Source organism: Triticum aestivum, chromosome 2A (genome assembly GCF_018294505.1).
Source record: "Triticum aestivum cultivar Chinese Spring chromosome 2A, IWGSC CS RefSeq v2.1, whole genome shotgun sequence".
Taxonomy (NCBI): domain Eukaryota; kingdom Viridiplantae; phylum Streptophyta; class Magnoliopsida; order Poales; family Poaceae; genus Triticum; species Triticum aestivum.
Window position 1 is genome coordinate 86,313,125 of NC_057797.1, and position 8,185 is coordinate 86,321,309.

General features: G+C 45.3%; 1 long non-coding RNA gene across 6 annotated transcripts; it reads right to left on the bottom strand.

Moving 5' to 3' along the window:
• Positions 1-1,724: 1,724 nt before the first annotated feature.
• Positions 1,725-4,653, bottom strand: LOC123187690 (uncharacterized). Of its 6 annotated transcripts, XR_006494090.1 has the most exons (6): positions 4,245-4,653; positions 4,082-4,164; positions 3,595-3,721; positions 2,301-2,829; positions 2,151-2,217; positions 1,725-2,022 (listed from the first exon to the last, which is right to left on the bottom strand). It is a non-coding gene; the product is annotated as an uncharacterized lncRNA (long non-coding RNA). The 6 variants fall into 6 exon arrangements; XR_006494094.1 differs by having other exon boundaries at positions 1,725-2,389; positions 2,478-2,829; XR_006494091.1 differs by lacking the exon at positions 2,151-2,217.
• Between the last annotated feature and the right edge of the window lie 3,532 nt (positions 4,654-8,185).

Consider the following 8,185-nt stretch of genomic DNA (forward strand, 5'->3'; position numbering starts at 1 on the left):
TTGGCAGCTATGAGGATGATCCTCAGGTTCCGGACCCAGTCCGTATAGTTTCTGCCATCATCTCTCAGCTTGGTTTTCTCTAGGAATGCGTTGAAGTTGAGGGCAACATTAGCGTGGGCCATTTGATCTACAAGACATATTGTAAAGATTTTAGACTAAGTTCATGATAATTAAGTTCATCTAATCAAATTATTCAATGAACTCCCACTCAGATAGACATCTCTCTAGTCATCTAAGTGAAACATGATCCGAGTCAACTAGGCCGTGTCCGATCATCACGTGAGACGGACTAGTCAACATCGGTGAACATCTTCATGTTGATCGCATCTTCTATACGACTCATGCTCGACCTTTCAGTCTTCCGTGTTCCAAGGCCATGTCTATACATGCTAGGCTCGTCAAGTCAACCTAAGTGTATTGCGTGTGTAAATCTGGCTTACACCCGTTGTATTCGAACGTTAGAATCTATCACACCCGATCATCACGTGGTGCTTCGAAACAACGAACCTTCGCAATGGTGCACAGTTAGGAGGAACACTTTCTTGAAATTATGTGAGGGATCATCTTATTTAAGCTACCATCGTTCTAAGCAAATAAGATGGAAAAACATGATAAACATCACATGCAATCAAATAGTGACATGATATGGCCAATATCATTTGCTCCTTTTGATCTCCATCTTCGGGGTGCCATGATCATCATCGTCACCGGCATGACACCATGATCTCCATCATCGTGTCTTCATGAAGTTGTCTCATCATCTATTACTTCTACTACTATGGCTAACGGTTTAGCAATAAAGTAAAGTAATTACATGACGTTTATGTTGACACGCGGGTCATAAATAAATTAAGACAACTCCTATGGCTCCTGCCGGTTGTCATACTCATCGACATGCAAGTCGTGATTCCTATTACAAGAACATGATCAATCTCATACATCACATATATCATTCATCACATCCTTTTGGCCATATCACATCACACGGCACATGCTGCAAAAACAAGTTAGACGTCCTCTAATTGTTGTTGCAAGTTTTTACGTGGCTGCTATAGGTTTCTAGCAAGAACGTTTCTTACCTACGCCAAAACCACAACGTGATATGCCAATTTCTATTTACCCTTCATAAGGACCCTTTTCATCGAATCCGATCCGATTAAAGTGGGAGAGACACACACCCGCTAGCCACCTTATGCAACTAGTGCATGTCAGTCGGTGGAACCAGTCTCACGTAAGCGTACGTGTAAGGTTGGTCCGGGCCGCTTCATCCCACGATGCCGCCGAATCAAGATAAGACTAGTAACGGCAAGTAAATTGACAATCACTACAACAGGACCCTACCTATAGCAACGCTTTTTTCCGTATCAATAAGTCCATATATGCGTTGTTAGTGTCTTTACCAACGGTTTGGCATGCGTAGCCTTATCCAGTGTTGCTAGCACATAATGCAATGCTTATACTACCGCTGGTAAAAGGGACCGTTGCAAGAGTACAACACATAAAACTGACTTCACAACACTATTATACGTTGGTGCTTAATATACAGGAATCCAAATCTCATTGCTTGGCAACAAAGAATTTGGAATGCTTCAAGCATTATTACATATATAATGTGAATATAATATTTTAAATATATATATATATATTACCAAAAATTAAATTAATTCTCAACATAATGATGATAGTTATGTATATCAAGTGAGGGTAAAAAATAAGAGAATATATTCACAAGAGGAAGAAATCATATATTGGATAAAACTGTTGGATTACAATTGTGGATATTACAGGAGGAACATCATCCAGATTTGATGCATAATCTAAACATTTTTCTTGACAGAAAAACTTAAACAAAAAGGCTTCCATCAACATCCCTACAACTTGAACTAAAACTTAATCGAGGAACAACATCCAACAGGAACAACATCCCTACAACTTAACTAATCCTGAAAGCATCCACCGTCATCATCATCATTGCAGTATACTTGCCACGCACCCATATAATCATCCATATATCTTTTGAATCTGCAAAGAAAATAGAAAAATGAACTGTTAACACACAATGAATTGACATGATGCAAGTATTGATAGAGGAAAGATATTAAACGCCTACAAAGGTTGAAGGTCATGCAATCTTTGTTTTAATGCATTACCGAGTATTGTCGTTTTCATGACTCAGCACCAAATCTTCAGTTTTCAAAAGTGCCACATTGACATGCACTACCCAAAATCCATTTGTAATTTCAGCACCATCAAGATTAAATTTGGGACCACAACTTACAACTATAGCAAGAGTTACATACCTGTTATGATTATCAAAAGACACCGGCATTCAAGGGCAATGTGAGTGACAGTACCACTTCTCTTCTCTTCTCTCTAGTTAGTTAACAAACTGAAAGAAAACGGTTTTAGCCATCTGAAACTGAACAAAAACATTTAGCTCTAGTTGGTTTCAGTCATCCAACAGGAAACAGACAAACCTATGGGTGCTCACAGCGCTTTGGAACAAACCTACAGCCCCAAATAAACTGAATTGAATTTACATGGTCATCAGCAGCCTAGAGATCCATTGCTAATTCTGTACACCTATAGTCAAAGCTTTTTTGTGTGAACCAACTGATATATTTATCCACTGAAACCTACAGCCCCAAATCCTATAAATTTGCATGGACATCAGCATAGATACTAGCATGGCTCAATGGCCGTGGACACAACGAGTAGTAGCACGGTAGGGAGAGGGAGAGAGTATACCAACCATGGCATCGTCCATGACATGCTCCACTTACTCGACTTGCTCCATGGCGTCCCCCTGCATAGAGTTGGTGTGTGTGGCTGTAAAACCAAAGGAAAAAGGTCACATGTATATTCCTCAAGAACAGCGCAACACAAGTAAACCTTCATCAAGTTCCATTCTTTCTAAATAAAAGAAGAGCAAGCTATATTCCTCCGTTCTATGTGTCCTAGTTACTACCTTGCCAACTTTACATGTCGCTCAATGAATTTATCCCCGAGTTAGTAAGACTAGTCATCAACCCATGCGTCTCCATGGGCTAGACAATTTCAGTTTGCCATATTTAACTCAAACATTTTTATGTAAGAAAAATAATATTATTACCATCAATTGAAAAAAAACATACTTTGACTAATTGAGAAATATTACATGTGTACTGTGTTGGTTTCCATGTGGCTGAAATAAATTTATTTTAATAAAGGCATTTATACATACTATTTATCATTCCTATAAATAAAGTTTCCAAATTATAATTTATATGAAAAAGTCAGGGATCCGAGGTTGGTAAATATACAGAGGATACTGGTCAATATTGTAATTTCCTTTAATTACATAGCAGAAGTCTAAATCTTGTGTGCTCCTAAAATTAGCTGTCTAGAAACCCCAAATGGGTCCCGTGCTTTAGTGAGTTCGGTTAAAGAAAACAAAACCACACTTTTAAGTTAACAAAAAAAACTAAAGCTAATGTACATGAATATCTGCTTATATATATGCAAAGCTTCATTAAGAACTTTTTTCTGAAATAAACACGTACATCACTCAAATCTTCTACATAAGAAACATATCAAATGATTATGATAAGCCACCTATAAACATCAAAGTGAAATGGCTGGCTGGGGCAGCAGTGCAGCCCTAATGTTTGGAACTTTGATTATGTGGTGCTGCTGGAGGCGATTGGAGCTGCAGACCACCCCAACAAGATGCATTCACTGCCTACAACACAATCAAGTCAAGAGGAGTACTCATCAATACACACGTACAAAAAGATATTTTTTCTTGATAAAACAACAATGATCAAGTCGATTGCATAGTTTTCTTCTGTTATGAGCTTATAAAGGATGGAGACTAGAACACGAATTGACAGCCTCGCCGTTGAAGATGTGTGCGGCCACCTAATATGCTCCTAATTGCCATCGCTACACCTCCGCCGCCACATGAACCATCTTTAGATTGATTTAGTAATCAGCCTAAAAGAATATATGTTGGGCTTTTGCATGGCCGGGATGATTTGAAGTCACTAATGCTCCTGATGTGGCATGAACCAGAGCAGAGAGGAGGAGTGGACCAACTCACCTGAAGGGGGAGGAGGAAAGCTCCATGACTGCTTTGTCCCGAGCAACAACAAGGCTGTCCACATGCCATTGCTCCCTGCACGTCTAAACGAGTAGAGAAGAGAAGGGCAGAGGTTAGAGAAAGGGGGGAGAGGGGACGAATCCAGGGGAGGGGGTGCACTCACCGGACGAGAGGAGGACGACATGGCCACCAGCGATGGAGCTGATGCCCGAAACCCTAGCCATGGGGGAGGACAGGTCGCGGGTGGGCTTTGGTGGCCATGAGCACCGGATCTAGCCGGCTGAGAGGACACTGTGGTGTGAGGGGACCCTGATCTGTGCTTCGCGGTAACAGAATTCGCCGGACATCGCCTGATTCAGCCGCCGCATGTGGCGCAGCGAGGAGCTGCGTGCAGAGAGAGATGGGACGCGAGAGGGATGGGTGGGTGGGGATGCGGCGGATCCGGCAGCCTCTGGAGTTGCAAGGTGGGAGGAGCCGAGGTGGGGAGAGGGGCGGCCGACGGCGACGTGGGTCGGAGGGAGAGGATAAGGTGATTGGTAGCGATTTGGGAGATTAGGGGAATCGGGGGTCTCAGTTTCTCGCGCGTCTCTCTCTCTCTCCTTTATCTAATTATTTATTACTTATTTTTCCCGTATATATGTACCGGGTCATGAGCTGCAAATCTACAACGCATACGGTGCAACCTTTATATTCGTATCTATTGTTAATTTTACAATGTATAGTCAAAATGTTGTAGAAATTATGTTACTTTACAGGGGTTATCCTTGTAGTGAATATCGATGCCCACAACTGCTTTGTGTTCTACTTGTGCATAGAAACTACGCATAGACCTAGCTCATGATGCCACTGTTGGGGAACGTAGCAGAATTTAAAATTTTCTACGTATCACCAAGATCAATCTATGGAGTTATCTAGCAACGAGGGAAGGGGGTGCATCTACATACCCTTGTAGATCGCGAGCGGAAGCGTTCAAGAGAACGGGGTTGATGGAGTCGTACTCATCGTGATCCAAATCACCGATGACCGAGCGCCGAACGGACGGCACCTCCGCGTTCAACACACGTACGGTTGGGAAGACGTCTCCTCCTTCTTGATACAGCAAGGGGGGAGGAGAGGTTGATGGAGATCCAGCAGCAAGACGGCGTGGTGGTGGAAGCAGCGGTGATCTCGGCAGGGCTTCGCCAAGCTCAGCGAGAGGGAGAGGTGTCACGGGAGGGAGAGGGAGGCGCCACGGGCTTGGTGCGGCTGCCCTCCCTCCCCCCACTATATATAGGGCCCCTAGGGGGGCGCCGGCCGTAGAGATTGGATCTCAAGGGGGGCGGCGGCCAAGGGGGGTGGCTTGCCCCCCAAGCCAAGTGGGGTGCCCCCACCCCTAGGGTTTCCAACCCTAGGCGCAGGGGAGGCCCAAGGGGGGCGCACTAGCCCACCAGGGGCTGGTTCCCTTCCCCATTTCAGCCCATGGGGCCCTCCGGGATAGGTGGCCCCAGCCGGTGGACCCCCGGGACCCTTCTGGCGGTCCTGGTACAATACCGGTGACCCCCGAAACTTTCCCGATGGCCGAAACTGGACTTCCTATATATAATTCTTCACCTCTGGACCATTCCGGAACTCCTCGTGACGTCCGGGATCTCATCCGGGACTCCGAAAAACTTTCGGGTTACTGCATACTAATATCTCTACAACCCTAGCGTCACCGAACCTTAAGTGTGTAGACCCTACGGGTTCGGGAGACATGCAGACATGACCGAGACGACTCTCCGGTCAATAACCAACAACGGGATCTGGATACCCATGTTGGCTCCCACATGTTCCACGATGATCTCATCGGATGAACCACGATGTCGAGGATTCAATCAATCTTGTATACAATTCCCTTTGTCAATCGGTATGTTACTCGCCCGAGACTCGATCGTCGGTATCCCAATACCTCGTTCAATCTCGTTACCGGCAAGTCACTTTACTCGTACTGTAACGGATGATCCCGTGATCAACCACTTGGTCACATTGAGCTCATTATGATGATGCATTACCAAGTGGGCCCAGAGATACCTCTCCGTCATACGGAGTGACAAATCCCAGTCTCGATTCGTGCCAACCCAACAGGCACTTTCGGAGATACCCATAGTGCACCTTTATAGTCACCCAATTACGTTGTGACGTTTGGCACACCCAAAGCACTCCTACGGTATCCGGTAGTTGCACAATCTCATGGTCTAAGGAAATGATACTTGACATTCGGAAAAGCTCTAGCAAACGAACTACACGATCTTTGAGCTATGCTTAGGATTGGGTCTTGTCCATCACATCATTCTCCTAATGATGTGATCCCGTTATCAATGACATCTAATGTCCATAGTCAGGAAACCATGACTATCTTTTGATCAACGAGCTAGTCAACTAGAGGCTTACTAGGGACGTGTTGTGGTCTATGTATTCACACATGTATTACGATTTCCGGATAACACAATTATAGCATGAACAATAGACAATTATCATGAACAAGGAAATATAATATTAACCATTTTATTATTGCCTCTAGGGCATATTTCCAACAATGGATTTCTTCAATACTTTGACACAAGGCAACCTGTCGACCCCTTGGCGATCCTCGACCCTTGACGCCTCGACGAGAAGAGAAAGAGGGAGAAGAAGAAGAATAGAATAATAGGAAGAAGAAGAAAAAATAGAGGAGAAGAAGAAGGAATAGAGGAGAAGAAAAAAATAGAATGCAAGCAAAGGCGTTGTCGTTAGTTGTACTGTTTAGGGTTAGGGTCATCGAGGAAGAAGGAAAATAAGGGAAAAGAGGAAGAATGAAGAAGAAGAAAAAGAACGAGAGGAAAAAGGAAAATAAGAAGAGGAAGAAGGTGAAAGAAGAAGGAGAAGAAGAGGAGAAAAAATAAGAAGAGGAAGAAGAAGAAGAAAAAAAAGGAGAAGAAGACCATAACCCTAAATAGTACAACTAACGACAACGACTTCGCTTGCATACATATGAACAAATATGATCGATCATCTATGAACAATAAAACATCATATGATATATGAACAAAAAAATCACATCTATGAACAAAAAAAATCATATGATCATATATATATGCAGAAAAAAACATCATATATGCATACATATATATCCATACATCAACATTACATCATACATCAACATATATGCAAAAAACATCATATATATCCAGAAAAAACATATATGCGGGGGCCACGACGATGGCGGGGGGGGGGCAGGGCAGGGGCGCGGGGGCTCACTTGGGGCGGTGTCGGCGATGCGGGGCCGGGCTGAGGCAGAGGCGGCGCACGCGGGGCCGGGTAGGGGCCGACGCGGGGAGGCGACGACGAGGTCGGGGAGGCTGTCGGCGACGGTGAGGTCGCGGAGGTGGCGGCGACGACGACGAGGAGCGGGCGGCGACGGGGGCGTCGATAGCAACGAGGAGAGGGCAGCGTCGGGGCGCAGGGGAGTTGGCGACAGCGACGGTGACGAGGCGTGGGCGGCGGACGGCGTCGGCATGGGCTTGGGGGCGGGGCACGGGCACGGGTGACGGCAACGGCGTCGAGCAGCCTGGCAGCGTCGAGGAGGTCGGGGCCGTCGGAGGGGAACTGTGACGAAACTGAAAATTTTCACAAGTCTTGCTTGTATACACGAAGCATTGGTCTTGGTTCGTGGCACCAGCCGGGACCAATGCCCCCCTTTAGTCCCGGTTGATACCACCAACTGGGACCAAAGGTCTCTTTTCAGCAGCCCAAAGGGCAGGAAGTAGGGACCTTTGGTCCCGGTTGCTGGCAGCAACCGGGACAAAAGGCATTGTGTTGCCTGCGTCATGACCAAAAGTTTAGTCCCACCTCGCTAGTTGAGAGAACTCGAGAGTGGTTCATAAGCGCTGCTGCGCCCACCCTCTCGAGCTCCTCTCAACTGCTGGCTTTAGGGCCTAATTTGTCACTATGTGCCTGTGGGCCTACTGGGCCTGCTACGGGCCTGAATCATGGCCCATGGTTGGGTTTCTAATCGTATTCACGCCGTGGTGACCCAGTAGGTGGAATTTTAAAAAAATGTTTTCTTTGTTGCTTTATTTATTTTACTTTGTTTCTACTTACAACAAA